The sequence below is a fragment of the Notamacropus eugenii genome, chromosome 2, assembly GCF_028372415.1.
Source record: "Notamacropus eugenii isolate mMacEug1 chromosome 2, mMacEug1.pri_v2, whole genome shotgun sequence".
Lineage (NCBI taxonomy): Eukaryota > Metazoa > Chordata > Mammalia > Diprotodontia > Macropodidae > Notamacropus > Notamacropus eugenii.
This window is the reverse complement of record NC_092873.1, coordinates 34,781,319-34,799,033: the sequence shown is the minus strand read 5'-3', so window position 1 is coordinate 34,799,033 and position 17,715 is coordinate 34,781,319. Positions and strand designations below refer to the sequence as shown.

The 17,715-nt window shown below is 42.6% G+C and overlaps 1 pseudogene; it reads right to left on the bottom strand.

Moving 5' to 3' along the window:
- The window catches only part of LOC140522607 (galectin-9-like), a 98,219-nt pseudogene that overhangs the window by 41,021 nt on the left and 39,483 nt on the right, over positions 1–17,715 (bottom strand).

The following is a 17,715-nucleotide window of genomic DNA, read 5'->3' as shown; positions in this document are numbered from 1 at the left end:
TTTGGTAATTCGTGCCAATTCTGTAATCGATTTCCCAAGGGACTATTTAACGGTATATCCTGACTCCACTCTGAAACTCGGGGCTGGGACGGCTCCTTTCCCATTTTGCATGAGGGCTGTCACCAGACACCTCCGAGTCCAAGACTCAACGAATTATCCTAGCCCCCTTGCTAGCTCTCAGTGGGGGTTGCCCACCCACCAGCAGTCACTTGGTAGCTTTCTCAGAGGGCCCTTTCCCTTGAGGTCTGCAGGCCGCTAATTTTGGTTGGGAGCCATCGCCAGTCTCCCCAAGTCCGTCTAAGACTCCCGAATTGACCCGCAGACCCCGCCCTCCCCCAGTGCTTACCTCCAGGTTATATGCACAAGTTGCCTGACTGCAATTTCCAACACTGACTGGTCGGAGTTGCAAATGCTTCAAAGCTTCAGAGTCTTTACACTTTCTGTTCTCCTTGAGTTCCTCTGCTTTGGGTAGTTACTTTGCAGAGAGGGAGGTTCAACGCTCAGTTTCAGGGACCATGGCGGGGCGGAGGGGGGCGGGGAATCCCCACAGGCACCTGACCCCAAACTGAGTCACCAGTCGTCTCCCTGGAAAGTGACATGGTCCTGGACGAGCCCCCAAAACTGTGTGGTATGGCAAGACCCCCTACTCAAATTGACTACTCAGAGGCATCTCAAAGTGTTAACAGAAAATTCTTTTGATTCTCGAGAAGCGGGTCCATCCCTTCACCAGGTAGTCAAGAGCAAGGAAGCCAAAGACAAAGGCAAAGCAGTGATATATATATATAGACCCTAATGCAAAAACCCGTCCCACCACTGACCATTATTCTCATTGACTAAGAAATATGGTCTTACATTCTAGACAGTGAAATCTAACCAATCCCTTTGAAATCTGGTCCAAATTCCCTTCTCTCCTGTGCATTACAAAGCCTGTGAAAATACATATCAACATATGCAAATGAAGCACGTTCAGCTCAGCCTGGTTCAGTTCAATTCAACAAATCTTGATTAAATGTCTATATGTCAAGCACAGTGGTAGATGCCAAAAATGGAGGAGGGGAAATGACAAAGCCAAGTGGGAAGTAAAGGAAACACACCCTTGAGGAAATGTAATAGGAGTTTTTCCCTTCCAAATTCAGGAAAGCAGGAAGTGAAGTGGGAACAAGGAGGGGAGGAGGGAAGGAAGGGGCTCCCTTCTGGCCAGTCTCTAACCCTGAATATGTCTGCTGGTGCTTGGTGGGACCTCCTCCTCTCCTTTGGCATATGTGATATAATGGTGCTGCCCATTCATACCTAGAAGGTGATGTGGTACACCTTCACTATGCCGTGGATTGAGATGGTGTCCACTTGATGGAAATCGGCCCGGTGATGGTAGTCAAAAAAGTAACTCCCGTTCACTATCACCTGCCAAGAGGAAAAAGCTGCGTGAGCACGAAAGCCAGTGGAACCTTAGGAGTCACAAGCATGAGTCCTTGAGACTGGAACTTCTCCCACCTGACATCATGAGCACTCAGTCACTGAGAATGGCTGACATCCAGCTCCCACCCAGTGCTCCTGGTTCTGACCTCTAACATCATATAGAATGAATCAAATCTTTCCTCAGCATGATAGATTGAAGGCATCAGTCATATCTCTCCTGAGCCTTCCTTTCTAAGGCTAAACACCCAGTTGCTTCATCTGCTTTTGGCATGGACCAAGATGCTTCACCATTCTGGTTGGCCCAGATCATCTGGGTCCTTTTTAAACTGTGATACCTAAGACTAAACACAGCACTCCAGATGTAGTCAGAGCGGGGCAGAATACAATGAGACTACCATCTGCTTCTCAGTGCAGCCCAAGGTTACATTTAACTACTTTTGTGACTATGTTACACTACTGATCCACACTGAGCATGGGGACCACTAAAACCCTCTGATCTTTTTCAACCAAACTGCTCTCACCAAACCATGGTTCTTCCATATTGTACACCTGAAGTTAAATTTCTTAAACCCAGTCCCTCTGCCTTGTGACCTCCTGTGTTCCCTCAAAGGAAGGTGACTTAGGAGGGATGCTGCTGTGCTTACCTTGAAGGCTTCACTGTGTACCGGAAAGCGAATTTCAAATGGTGCCCCAATCTGGAAAGGCATCTCCATCTTCCTCTCCTCTATCCCCCAGGAGCCATTCTGCTTTGTGTTGAAGACTACACAATTTTCCTTTGTAAACCGAGGGTTGAAATGAAAGGCAATGTTTCTTCCATCGAATCCACTCTGAAAATTCACAGAAAATCTATCCAGGGCCAAAAAAATAAGAGTAGTGAGTGGATGCAGTGTGCTGCTGGTGATCAGGAAGATGATGGCTACGCCATAGCCTTAAAATCTTTCCTTTCCTGGTCACTCTTCTCTCTTTCCTTCTTTCTTTTAGTCTTTGTGACACTTTTCCCCTTGGTCCATTATTTTAAATGCTTGCACTTAGAAATGTCAGTTCTGTTGTCTCCTTGATTCCTCAGATGATAAATGAGAGGGAGATTCTTAGCCCCCTCCTACACATCACTCAAGCCCCACTCCTCCATGCAGCCCCCTCTGTTTTCTCTAATCCACAAGGAAGTTCTACATACTAGATGGAGGAGGCTGGGAGGGGAGAGTGATGCACAATTTAGACCACATACAGTCCCTGCCCTCATGGCATGTCTCCTCCAGTAGCTGGTGGAAGTAGCAGAACTGAGATTTGAACCCAGGTTCCCAAACTTGTGATTCAGGGCTCTCTCAGACATCCCCTGGTGCTAGAATTCTTAACCTTTCATGTATCCTGGATTCCTCTGGCCTTGTAGTGAAACCCAAGGACCTCCTTCTCAGAACCATGTCTTTAAATACATTTAAAATGAATGAAAATCTATTTTTTGCCAACCAGTTTTACAGAACCCACCTCCCGAAATACAGATTAAGAAGGCCTGATCTCGTCCAACTCCCGCATTTTCCAGAAGAGAGAACTAAGGATCATTAAATAGAAATTACTTTCTTGGGGTCACCCAGGTAGCTGGTGGAACATGCTAGGATTTGAACCCAAGTCTTCCCATTTCAGACCTTTTTGGAAGGAGCTATCTTTTTACTCTGTACCCACAGTAACACCTGCAAAGTCCTTTTATTAAAGAGATTTGTTTTGTGAAGTTTGGATTCAGTCAAAGGGCCACACCTGAGGACCTAGAGGGCCACATGCAGCCTTGAGGCTGAAGCTTCCCCACCCCTGCTCTGATTCTACATGGGCACTTTGTCAGTTTCAATAAATACTGCTTGCTTGATTTAATGAAGTTTTATTTCTCCTGGCAATATTCTGGATTCTTATTCCTGCTTCAGCTTGGGTCAGTAATAGCTGAGTAGGTTAGGGGGAGCTCACAAGTTCAATTCATTAATATTTATTAAGGTAGATGCTAAGGAAGCTACAAAATTTAGATCACATATGATACCTACCCTCCTTGAATTTTACAGACTAGTAGATAAGTAATAAGGCTTAGGGGTAGCAGTGGATAGAGTAATGGGCCTGGAGTTGGGAAAACTCATCTTCCTGAGCTCAAATCTGGTCTCAAACACTTTTTAGGTGTGTAACCCAGGGCAAACTGCTTAATTCTGTTTGTGTCAGTCTCCTCATCAATCAAATGAGCTGGAAAAGGAAATGGCAAATGACTCCAGTACCTCTGCCAAGAAAATCCCAAATGGGGTCACAGAGAGGCATGGAAAGTTGAAAAAATGACTGAACAACGAGGCTAAAGAACCACTTTCCATTCCTATATGATCAATGGTCAAGGTTTACTAAAATAAAATGCTATCCCCTGCTTTTTCCCATTTCTGGGCATTCACTCCAAGATTGACCACTATGCCCAGAATGAGTGCTTGCCTTTTCATCTCTGCTCTTCAGATTTCTTGTCTTTTAACCTCAAGGTTCAGCAGAATGAGTGCCTCCCTCAGTTCATGACTCCCTCTTCTTCCAGGATTAACTTTTCCCAGATTTCTCCTCTACCTTCATTGCACCCGATGTTATGTTTACCCAGTTCTGTATGCATGTAACTCCTGTGCCCCTCACCTATTATAATGTGAATTCCCTGAGGAGAGAGGCTCATTACAAGAAAGAAAAAATCCTTGCTATCCCTAGTTCCTTAGCATAGTGCCTTATGCCTAGTGGGCACTTCAGACAAGTTAGTTAAATTGAGTTGAAAAACTGTTTCCTGACTAGAGACCATACCTTTAGTGCTAACCAGTCACCTTTCAGATAAGGTCAGGTCCAGAGGCTGGACCATGAGAGTGTTTGTGATGCATTCCTCTATTTAGATCAAGGCTGTAAACTCATGTCTTATAGAGGGCCAGTTAGGGTACCATTGTCATATGATTTTGTCATGGACATATGATTTTCTGACCCTTGGGCTTGTTTGGCCTCTGAAGTTTGGCCTCTATCAGAGCAATTGCCAGGGACAATTCTGAAAATAACCGCTGTGACTCTACTTCTAATGGGTGCCCTGTTCTCTTCAGAGACAGTGAACATAGGAGGAAAGCAGAAGAAACAAGTACCTATCTCCACCAGAAGTAAGGACAAACCCGTTAACAATGACTTCTTGTCCTTCCTGGAGGCCACCATGGATATGTCCAGAGAACGGAATGACCTACAAAGAGAAGGAAGGATATAGTTGTCAATTCTAGGCCTCCAAGGAAAAAATCCAGGAAGGTCCTGTCCTCCAAAGTCTGGTCTTAGAGTCAAAGATAAGGCAGATCAAGGCCATGCTCTGACAAAGTGGCTCCCCAGGATTTTACTGCCTTCTACCACCACCAAATGTAGTGGCAGGGAGAGGCTCTCTCTCCCTCCCATCCTTGGGACCATGGCTTTCTCCTCTGAATTTCTTTGTAGAGGTATTTAAAAATTGTTTTTCTTTCTTTATTATGAGCTTAGCAATCATTAGCAAAAGTGCATTTCAACACAGAACAAAAAATATTGAATTTGAAAGCACAAATTTCTCTACTTACCGTTTGATTTTCAAAAATCATGTTCGCATAACATAGTAGGAACAAAATTGTCCAATTTCATAGTTTCTTGCTTTTCTTCTGCCTTATCAGTTTTGTTTTGCACTCTTCTCATTTTATTGTTTTTTTGTGACTTTGGTAAATATAAGCAAATATGAATATTTCAATATACAAAGAAAAGTAGGAAGGGAGGATGATAGAAGAAATTGTTGTAATGGGGGTTGAACTCAGGTGGACTATCTTAGAAAACTGATGGGGTCCACATGTGCATCAGATGCCCACCACAGTCTGGATTTCTATTATTACTTTTTGTTTTTTAAAAGGAGTATTTTAAATTTCACCAGGCAGTTCCAACACACCTCTATTTCTCTGTGTCCCTGTGTGAACTTCCTTTTACTCTCTTCCGTGCATTTTTGAATTTTTAAATGCTTTAAATATTTAAATATTCTATTGCTTTTCTTTTTTTTAAATGCTATCACTATATTCCCCAGCAATCCTCCCCCCAAAATAAAAGTCCTCAGTTGTTTTCCCATGACTTTCAAATGGCAACCCTTCCCTGCCCACTCTTCCTTTCCATCACATCTTTGGTGAAAAAAATATTTGCAGCTGTTTTTAGACCAGCATTCTTAAAGTGTGGTTCAAGGAACTCCTAGGAGTCCCTTTGAGAGAGTATATAAGGACAAAATTATTTTTATAATAAAACTAAGATATTCTAATTTTTATAATAATACTATCTAATAATAAACATTGATTGACATAACCCACATGAACAAGAGCTCTTTGCGGGGGAGGGGGACTCAATAATTTTTAAGAGTGTAAAAGGACCCTAAGACCAAAAAGTTTGAGAATAAGCATTGCTTTGCTAGAGTGGTAGGAAATTCGACATGAGTCATGGACCTCTTTATAAGATTCTTATTAAACATAAATTTCCAACTGATAATCTGGCTCTACACATGCTCTGTACACTCTTCCTGTGTTCCCTGTTACCCTATAATTGTACCTCATCAGCCATGTAATCATGGGACAAAAATGTTTCTAACTTCTGTGTTCTTAATAACACAGATGTCAGACTGCTTGAAAACCATGATCTCTGGGCATGCACCATTTCTAAGTCAACTTAACCCACCACAGACCATCACAAACATTCTACAGAAACAAACTTATTACCTCTCGTTGCAATATTAAAGCTGTTTTCCAATTTAAACTTATCCTCTGTGCAAGTAGTAATTTTTCTCTCTGGTGGATTTTCAAATGAACTGATTGGTGACAATGTTATTTTTGCGAGAGAGTAGCTAGGGATGGAAGAGAATGTCGCCTTTGGAAGGATTCTTTCCTTAAGAGGGTTAGTTTATAATAGGGGTGGGGAACCTACAGCCTTGAGGTCACATGGGCCCTGACAAATTCAATCAAAGGGCCACACTTGAAGACCTAGAGGGCCACATGTGCCCTCCAGACAGCAAGTCCCCACCGTAGGACTAAATATACATGCGCATATATGTATACAAATGTATTATATAAACTAATCTAGTTTGCTAAAAATGAAGCAATATATCCTACTGAACTTTACGTACCTTTTTTCACTTAATATGGTGCTTGTCACTAGCCAGAAGAAAGGCAAATATTTCATATCATAACCAGCTCTTCTTTTTCATTAGGTTAAGTGACTAAAAATTTAATAATGAGTTTCCATCTCTCAACGAGAATTTATAAAATTCTCTTACCATTTTCCACCGTATGTTTCTGTGAGTGAACAGTTTCATTTTATTTATGTTTTAAATCAAAATAAAGACATAAATTATGCAAAAATTTTTTACTAAAGTCAGAAGAAATATCTATGTTCAGTTGTTTTTCAGTAGTCTGGCAACCTGTGACCCCCTTTGGGGTTTTCTTGGCAAAGAAGTTGGAGTGCTTTGCCATTTCCTTCTCCAGCTCACTTGACAGATGAGGAAACTGAGACAAACAGGGTGAAATGACTTGCCAGAGTCACACAGCTAGTAAATATCAGAGGCTGGATTTGAACCCAGGTCTTCCTGACTCTTCCTCATCCAGGGAAGATTTTTCTCAAATTCATATGTATTTAGAAGGGGAGTGCTTGCCACACCTTATTCTACCTAGTCCTTATTCTACCACTTGGGGGCCACCTCCGGTTGTCCTAATCTATATCTTGCCACTGGACCCAGATTGCTCTGGAGAAGAAGGTGAGGCTGGTGACTTTCCAACAGCCCTTCCTCACTTAAATCCAATTCACTTGCCAGTCCTGGCAACATCTTCTTGTTGTCTTGGTCCTCTTCAAAAACGAAAAATAACAATATTCTACCACTTACCATTCTGGCAAATCCTTGGGGCCTGTTTCCTTATTTTCTAAAATCAATGATAAACTCATCTCATCTACTTCTCAGGACTGTAAGCAGATGCAGCCTCCGCTAACTTGAGCTTGACCTCTATGGGGTGATATCAGGGGTTCAAGAAAGACACCCCCATCCCTCCAAATATTTCTTCCACCTGTTTTCTGATGCCTGGGATTCTACTAACAGACAGAAAAGTCTTTCACTCTGCTGCTGGAGACCATGTTTAAACTATAAACACCCTTGAGAGAGGTTAGTTAGAGCTTAATTTGAACCAATACCAGCTTGTTTCCTGGGTGGAGGTAACATGGCAGTAACAAAAGTATCCTGTTTGTATCTTCTGAATTTCTTTTATGCCCATAGAGGGTGTGTCGGAGTAGGCAAAGAAATTCAGATACCTCAGAAGCCTCTGGCTCTTGAAATGGGAGGCGTTTTAGAGATTATCTTGTACTATCTAGTATATTTTTTCATTTACTCATTCATACAGTGGCTCTTGGAGAGACTAGGTGGAGTCATAGTGCATAGAGCACTGGATCTAGATTCAGAAAGACCCATCTTCCTGAGTTCAAATTCAGCCTCAGACACTTACTGAGCATCCCTGAATCCATTTCAGAATTGTTTTGACTCTAGCCTCCCTAGTCTGTCCTAATATACTTTGGGTTTTTCAATACCACATGACCCCTACCTCATTAGGGGCTGAAGCTGAAACTTCCTAGATCTGGTTAGCCCATCTCCATGAGAAAACCTGACCTTGTGGTCTTGTGTGGACTTCTTTGTTTATGTCTGAAGCTTTCCAACTGTGACTTTGACATCACAGCTAGAAGGTGAGTGGGTATCTCGGGAGCGACAGCTGATTATTTTGTCTCTGTACAGATGCAGGACTCTGGCAGGCAACCCTACAGGAGTTTTACATGAGAGGTAAGGAAATGGAATAATCCAAATTTGACAGAGCAAATCCGAGTTTGGATTCAAAGGGCCATACTTGAGGACGTAGAGGGCCATATGTGGCCTCAAGGCTACAGTGCTTGGACTAGAATGATGGAATACAAGACTTAGCTGTGGTTTGGGGTTGAAGGTCTGCATTTCCTTCCTATCCCTGCGTCTCTTCTCTCGTTGTGTTCAGCTGCCCTGTCCACAGCTGCTTGTGCCTTGGAGTGAATGGTGCTCAGCTCTCAGGCAGGAGGGATTGTAAGGGTGCAGGAATCTGGCCACTGGCTTCAGCATTTGTGGTCTTCTGGTCAATCCCATATCCCTGTGTTGATTTCTCAGCTGCATCACAAAACCCAGAAAGTCTGCCAGCTAACATGAGCTAGACACCTGTGGAGTTTCTATTATGGAAGCTGCATCATGGGACCAAGAGAAGGCTAGACCTGGCTTCAGAGGACCAGAATTCTAATCCCACTTTGCCACTTGCTCCCTAGGAAAGCTTGAGGAATGCATTTAATTTCTCACAAAGAAAGGGAAGTTCTCTATTGTTCCACTGCTAGTTTTCAGTTTCCATCAGCCCCAATATCAGTTGCCACAATCTTAGGGGTGGGGTGCAAGCACAGTCTACATAAAGAAAATTCAGGTATAATATCCAAATCCTTGATGGTTCAGTAAATGCTTTTCAGCCTATAGAACACAACTGACTGGGTAATACCAACATCCATTCTCATTTTTTCTATGCTTATCTCCTAAATGTGAGAGGCTCTTACCAAATGGCCTGCTGGCACCCCAGCTGTACCAGGATGAGCAGAAAAGCAGTGTGTGTTTAGTATACAAAGCTAGGGCAGCATCTGGGGCCTTGGCAATTTGCCTATGTCTAGCCCTATAGGACTAGATTATCTCACATGAACTTGAGCTAGCATTTCCTGAAAGGGCAAAGAGAATTTCTTTAACTGAGAATTAGTCCAGTACAAAGCAAGTCTGAAAGCAGAGTAAGACAGGGATGAGACTGACCTACCCCAGAGTGTGGGAGGACCTGAGATTCAGAGAATCACAGCACTTGGAGCTGAAAGGGCCTTAGCTTAGCATCTAGTTTAATCTCTGTACAGATGAGGAAACTGAGGTCCAGAGAGGGTTAATAACTTTGAGACTGTAAGGCAGAGAGGGGGAAAGGAGTAGAAGAGGGAAGGGGAAAGACAACTATATTTATTAAGCACAAGGAACTTTACAAATATTCCCTCAGTTGATCCTCACAGCAACCCTGTGAGGTATGTGCTATTATTATCCCTTTTATATATTATTCTTAGTATAAATATGTTTCATTATTAATATTTAATATATCTATATGTTAACTTATTGTTGAGGAAACTGAGACATAGAAAGGTTAAGGTCCAGGGTCACAAAGCTAGTAAGCATCTGAGAAAGAATTTGAACTCAGGTCTCCCTGACTTTAGGCCCAGCACTCCCTTCATTGCACTACCTACCTGTCTGACTCCCCAGGTTTCCTGTCTTGTCAGTTTTTGTGTTTCCAAGCCCTCTGGTGACAGATGCACGTTGCCTCAAAGGTATGAATTTAGGGGTGGATCAAAAAGAGCACTAGTTTTCTAGTCAGAGAATCTGGGTCCAAATCGATGTGACCTGGAGTAAATTCTATAAACTTTCTGGTACTGAGTTTCTATATCTGTAAAATGAGAGAGTTTAGCCTAGGTCATAGATTTAGAACTAAGAGCAACCTTAGAGGTTATCTAGTCAAATGGTTCTCAGACCATGGTGTGAGGACCCTTGTGTGGGGAAAAAAGGGAAGAGAATTACTGAGATCCTTCCACAGGGTCTGTGAGATCAAAATTATTTTCATAGTAATACTAAGACATTATTACCTTATCAAAAAACTCCTCCCTTTCCTAACAATAACTGTGTGAGGTTGGATTTTTTTTCATGTACTTCAACCAAAACACTGTACCACAATAGGCTGAATGTGGAAGCAAATACAAGAATCCAACTGTCTTCTATTAAGCCAAACATTAAGGAGACTTTCAAAAATATGTAAAAACAGTTTCACTTTTCATTTTTATTATTTTGGAAAATATAGTTAGTTTTCATTAAAGCATATTATGCTTGCACTAATGGGTTTTTATTGCCTTTTAAAATGAGTTACTAAATTAATTTGAATTAATGTTTTAAAATTTGCTCAGTTTTAATTTCTAATACAGCAAACATCAAGCAGCTCTTTAGGATCCTCAATAATATTTAGAGTGTAGAATGCATGTAGTGTAGAGTATGAAATGGTTCTGAGACCAAAAAGTTTGCAAACCACTGGCCTCATCCAACCTCATTACCATACATTCCTTAGGGCTCCACATTGTAAGGTCTGTTTCATGATTCCTCTAGGTTTCTGGGGAGACAGTCAAACACATCAGAGACTAGGGGCTGGGAAGGCAGAAGGAAAGGAATCCAGAGATAGTTCTGGGATTGACAGAGAAGTAGAGAGAGATAGCTGGATCCTTCACATGCCCCCAACCATTTTCCTAGGATTTCTCACCCACCAGGGTAGAGCACACTTAGTCACCACTGTGTATCTCACAGTATGCCTGCTATCAAGCAGAGATCTCTGGGCTGAATGGACCTTGAGACTGGATCATCTGAAGCTTCTGACCTTTTTACATTCTCTGTGGAGTAGGGTTCCTGCTCCCCTTCACCCCCCACCCCATCCCCAGTCATCCTTTCTAAAATAACCACTCTGCCCTGACTGTTTCCTCTAATACCCCAGATGCATGTCCCCAGAGCAGGCTCCTTAGAGATGCATGGAAGTAGTCTGCTCTACTTCATCGCAGTCCACTTCCTCTATGTGGTGCCTACAAGTAGACTCACCAGACTCTGGTAGGGAGGCTGGCTACCACCGAAAGACACGGTCTTTGCTGCTGCTGCTGCTACTGCTTTGCTGCTGCTGCTGCTTTTACTGCTGCTACTGCTGCCGCCGCCTCTGCTTTCATTAAATGAAAAGATCGAAAAGGGGAGGATTCTTTGGAGAAGTAGAAACTGCTACAAAGCTCACTTGGCAGCAGTTCAAAGGGAGGGAGCAGCTAACAAGGAAGCAATGAGGGTTGCAGGGGGAGGTGGGTGAAAAGAGGCGACCGTGGAGGAGCACTATGCTGTTCATTCTATCCCTGAAGATAGAATCTACCTCTATGTAACTGTGTAGTCAAGTCCATAAACACAAAATCACTTCCAGAAGGAAAAAATTCCATCCTCAAGGGGTCATCTGAGCTATGCTTGAAGGAAGTTATTCATAGATGGAGACATAGAAGGGAGCTTCTTCTAAGTGTACTACCCAGTCTTCCTCATCTGACAGTAACTGGGACCCAGAAAGAATCGGTGCCAGAGTTTGGATTCAAATCCAAGCCCCCTTACTCCAAATCCAGTAGCTCTTCCCAATGGACTAGGCAGAGCTCCTAGAACATGGGGGAATCCCTGTTACTCTGTTGGGTACTTGATATAAATTGTCTCCTACTCAGTTACAACTGGATGAAACCTGTTGGTTTGTAAGTTCCTGGAGGGCAGGGTCTTCATGTAGAGGATTTTAGATGTAGAAGGGACCTCAAGAAGTTGTCCAGTAACTCCTTCATTTTACAGATGAGGAAACTGAGGCCCTGGGAAATTAAAGCACTTGCCCAACACCATAGCAGTTGAAATAATCATACTTTCTTCCATCACCCAGCAAGGCTAGGGAGCAGTCAGTGTTAGAAGGGCACAGCTATAGCTAGCAGTTTGGGGGATGGGGCAAGCAGCACCCAAATGTGCCCTCAAATCAATTTTTAGGGCAGATTCAACTATGGAAGTGGGGAGTAAAGGAAGGCTTTGGGACAACGGGCGCTGTGGGAACCATAGCACTAGGTGACTGTCTTGTGGTGGGGAGACAGAGACCCTAAGACACTAGTCTTCATGGGCAAAGACCCCAGAACTTCCTGAGACTGTTAACAAGGAATCCGATATCTGGTTGGGGTGGGGATAGGTGTGGTGCAAACTTGTCATCTGGTACCTTTCCACTCTAATTGAGGGAGATGTTAGCTAGGTATAGCACCTAGCTATGATTTCTATGATTTCTGTGTTGCTACAAATAGGGTCAGTCCCCTCTGAATCGCAGCACCCTGATGCACAACTCTGGTTTCAGTGGGGGTGGGGAGGGGAAAGGGGCATAGATGTCCACGTCAGAGAGCAATAAAGAACCATGTCAGACTTGTACCAGGCAGAAGGGGAGCCCGAGGGGGGGCAGGAAGAACGGAGTGGTATTCGCTAATAACATTGCTAATTTCATTGGTCAGTCAACCAACAGATTCATATAACTGAACACATGCTGCATGTTCAGCCCTCTTGCAAATGGAGAGGGAGAAGAAATAAAAATTGTGCTCATTGTTCTCCAGAAATTTGCAATGCATACATGCATAAGACAATTTGGATATAAGGAAGTATTTATAGGTGTGTGTGTTTGTGTGTGTGGTGGGTTTACTTGCCATGCATACATATATACACATATGCATACATACATGTATACACACACATGCATACATATATGTGTGTATGAATATATATGTGTGTGTTGATAATATTTAATATAAACTTTAGACTTTAATAAGGGCCAAAGTTTGAATTAAGAAGAGCCTGGACCTAATAGTCTCCTTTGTTAAACTCAGAGAATGCCTTTTGATGTCAAGCAATCAAATGGGACTTCCTTACCAGACCCTCCTTCTGGCATCTTAGTGATAAGGCCTGGATTGTAACTTCAGCTTTGTCAACTCTGTTAAGATACCACAACTTCAAAGGCCTGTTTAGGACAGGGTATCTGTCATCACAGTGGTGAGACTTTCTCCTTAAGTCACAGAGACATGGTACAGAAAGAAGATTCCCATGCTTGGGATCATAAAACCCAATTGACACTACTTTGTTAATTGTGTTACCAAATTTACAATGTGTTTATCTAAAAGAGCTCCTTTCTCATGGTAAAAAGTACTTAAGACAGTCAACTTCTCTACTGAGGGAGTCAGTTCTGATCCTGGCTCCAGAGTGCTAAGTAATTGTTATATTTATAGGGAATTGTTTAATTAATTAAATCATAAAATCTGTGCATTTAGCCTGTTGCCTTTTCTCTAACCAAGTTTTCAGGTCAACAATGTGTATGTATGCATGTATGTATGTATGTATACGTATATACAATGTATGTATGTATACATATATATGTATATATATGTATACATACATATTGAACTCTCTTGTCCTTTCAGTGTGTGTGTGTTTGTCCTTCATTACCAAAGAAGACTATGTCATCAGAGAAATGGTGACATGACTTGCACTTGACTTAGTTTTGAGGGAGGGAGGGCTGTGCAGGTCACCAGCCTCACTTCTCCTCCAGAGCCATCTGAATCCAGTGACCAGATATTCATCAGGATGACTGGAGATGACCCATGATGAGGCAATTGGGGTTAAGTGACTTGCTCAAGGTCGTACAGCTAGCAAGTGTTAAGTGTCTGAGGTGAGATATGAACTCAGATCCTCCTGACTCCTGCACTGGTGCTCTTTCCACTGTACCATCTAGCTGCCCATTTTCAGTGTGTATACACACTGAAAGGGTAGGAGAGTTGAATAAGAGAGAGATGAGTTAGAAAAGTCTTGATTTAGACCTGAAGGGACCCAGAAGCCATCAAGTCTAACCCTTTTATTTTACTACTGATGAAGAAGCTGTGGTTCAGAGAGCTTTGCTCAACGTTTCCCAGGCAACAGAGGCAGGATCCTCGGACACAGAGCCAGTACTTGGTCCACTGCATCTACAAGCAACTCTGGAAAGGCTTAGTAGAAATGATGGTGTGTGTGGAGGAAAGCATGAACCCCCTTACTCAAATTGACTGCTCAGAGGTGTCTCAAGGTAAAAACAGAAAATCTCCTTTATTCGGTTCTCCCAAGAAGGCGGTGCCTTCACCAGTAAAGCTGGAGTAGGAAGGCGTCTTACAGAAGCAGAATGGTAATTTATGTAGACCCAGATGCAAAAATTCCCCCTCTCACCACTGACCATTATTCTCATTGACTGAGAAGCAAAGTCTTACATTCTAGGGGCGAAATCTAACCAATCCCTTTTGAAATCCGTTTCAAATTTCCCTCTCCTGAATGTTACAAAGCCCCTGAAAATACATCATTATATGCAAATTAGGCACTGAAAATATATGCAAATAAAACATTGACGACTCATGCAAATTGAGCACTGAGAACTCATGCAAATCAGGTGGACCTGTGTGAGGACTGCAGAGTTCGTGCGCATATGCAAATTAGGTATTGAGGAGTTTAGTGGGTCATATTCAATCACTGATCCTAAAGCAATACATAGCCTTATATGGAAATCACCCGACTCTGGAGGAATGGAAACCTGGGCCCAAGGTCTCTTCCACTCCAGGGAGAAGACTCCATATTGCTGAGAAGTCTTCACTAAATCTGTTCCTAGTCAGTGGGATTTGGCATTTTAAAATGTCAGTCCCTATGTGGAGTAATACAACCGTTTGGGAAAACAGAAAACCCCACATGGGGTCAAGAAGAGTCAGACACAATGGAAAGGACTGAACAATGATAAAAACAATTTCCAAAAGAAAGCCACTAGCTGGAGAAAGCCTTGGGCAAAAGGAGAGATCAGAGTTGTCTTGAAGGATGCTGGGGAAAGCGATGAGGAGGGAGAACCTACCCAGCACAGAATTAGGAGTGTTATATGTGTGAATAGGAAGGGGAGGAGAGAGAAAAGGGGCTTTGGGAGAATATTCTAGCAATAAGCAAACAAAACTAGCCCCTTAATGGGGAGTGCTGTAGAAATGGGGAGAACTTGGAGATAGTCAGTACAGAACATCTTTGAGAAACTTCAACAGAGTTCAAATTCTTAAAGATGCTTCCCATCCAGATGAAGAAACTCCTTCTACAAAGGCAGATGGATGCCTTTGCTGCAATTTATAATCTTAGAGAGATTCTTGAGGATATTGAAAGGTGAAGTGACCTATCCAGAGTCACAAAGTCAGGTTGTATGAGCCTTGAAGGGGCAGTTAGGTGGTACTGTGGACACAGAGCTCCAGACTTGGAGTCAGGAAGGCCTGAATTCAAATCTGGTCTCAGACATTTATGACCCCGGGCAAATCATGTAAGCCTGCCTATATGTTTCCTCATCTGTAAAATGAGCTGAAGAAGAAAATGGCACAAAATAATAAACAACCTCCATTACTTTTGCCAAGAAAATCCCAAACAGGGTCATGAAGAATCAGACACAACTGAACAATGACAGTCTTGAACCCTGGTATTCTTGATTTACTAGCTGTGTGACCTTGGACAAGTCATTTAAGTGGACTTGGACAAGTCACTGTTTGCCTCAGTTTCCTCATCTATAAAATGAGTTGGAAAAAGAAATGATGAACCACTCCAGGATCTTTGCCAAGAAAATCCCATCATCCACAGAGAAATAAATATTTTTTTTCACTTGGGGACACTGGAAAGACCACTAAGTGATGGGGCTCAGACTCTGGGAACAAAATTTTGGGTTTCAGATTTTCTGCCCATTTCTCCCCTCCCCCACCCCAAAACGCCCAGCATTCTAATTGCCCCTGTCACCAATCTTCCCTCTCTTCTAACATCCCTCCCTTCCCTTATCCCCATCTTCTCTTTGGTCCTGTAGGGCAAGATAACTTTCTATACCCCATTACCTGTATTTCTTACCTCCAAGAAGTAAGAACAATACTCAAAAGTTGTTCCTAAAACTTTGAGTTCCAGCTTCTCCCCATCCCTCCCTCCCCACCCATTCCCTTTGGGAAAAAAGCAATTCAATTTAGGTCATATCTGTGTAGTTTTGCAAATGACTTCCATAATAGTCGTGTTGTGTAAGACTAACTATAATTCCCTCCATCCTATCCTGCCCCCCATTGCTTCTATTCTCTCTTTAGATCCTATCCCTCCCCAAGAGTGTTGACTTCAAATTGCTCCCTCCTCCCATTGCCCTCCCTTCCATCATCCCCCCCACCCTGCTTATCTCCTTCTCCCTCACTTTCCTGCATTGTAAGATAGGTTTTCATACCAAAATGAGTGCATTTTATGTCTCCCTTTAGTTGAATGTGATGAGAGTAAGTTTCATGTTTTTTCTCTCACCTCCCCTCTTTTTCCCTCCCCTGAAAAGTCTTTTATTTGCCTCTCTTATGAGAGATAACTAGCCCCATTCCCTTTCTCCTCCCAGTATATTTCTCTCTCACTGCTTAATTTCATTTTTTTAAGACATGATCCCATCCTATTAAATTCACCCTGTACTCTCTCTCTCTCTCTCTCTCTCTCTCTCTCTCTCTCTCTCTCTCTCTCTCTCTCTCTCTCTCTCTCTCTCTCTCTCTCTCTCTCGCTGTGTGTGTGTGTGTGTGTGTGTGTGTGTGTGTGTGTAATCTCACCAACTACCCAGATACTGAAAAAAAGTTTCAGGAGTTACAAATATTGTCTTTCCATGTAGGAATGTAAATAGCTCAACTTCAGTAAGTCCCTTATGATTTCTCTTTGCCGTTTACCCTTTCATGCTTCTCTAGATTCTTGTGTTTGAAGGTCACATTTTCTTTTCAGCTCTGGTCTTTTCATCAAGAATGCTTGAAAGTCCTCAATTTCATTGAAAGACCATTTTTTCCCCCTGAAGTATTATACTCAGTTTTGCTGGGTAGGTGGTTCCCAGTTCTAGCCCTAGTTCCCTTGACTTCTGGAACATCGCATTCCATGCCCATCGATCCCTTAATGTAGAAGCTGCTAGATGCCATCCTGTGTCATCCTGACTGTATCTCCACAACACTTGAATTGCTTCTTTCCAGCCGCTTGAAATATCTTCTCCCTGACCTGGGAACTCTGGAACTTGGCCACAATGTTCCTAGGAGTTTCTCTTTTTGGATGTCTTTCAGGAGGTGATCGGTGGATTCTTTCAATACTTATTCTGTCCCCTGGCTCTAGAATGTCAGGGCAGTTTCCCCCGATAATTTCATGAAAGATGATGTCCAGGCTCCTCCTTTGATCATGGCTTTCAGGTAGTCCCATAATTTTTAAGCTGTCTCTCCTGGATCTATTCTCCAGGTCAGTTGCCCTTCCAATGAGATACCTCACATTATCTTCCATTTTTTCATTCTTTTGGTTTTGTTTTGTGATTTCTTGGTGTCTCATAAAGTCATTAGCCTCCATCTGTTCCATTATAATTTTGAAAGAAGTATTTTCTTCAGTGAGCTTTTGAACCTCCTTTTCCATTTGGCTAATTCTGCTTTTGAAAGCATTCTTCTCCTCGTTGGCTTTTTGAACCTCTTTTGCCAATTGAGTTAGCCTAGTTTTCAAGGTGTTAATTTCTTCAGCATTCTTTTGGGTCTCCTTTAGCAAGGTGTTGACCCACTTTTCATGCTTTTCTTGCATCTCTCTCATTTCCCTTCCCAGTTTTTCCTCCA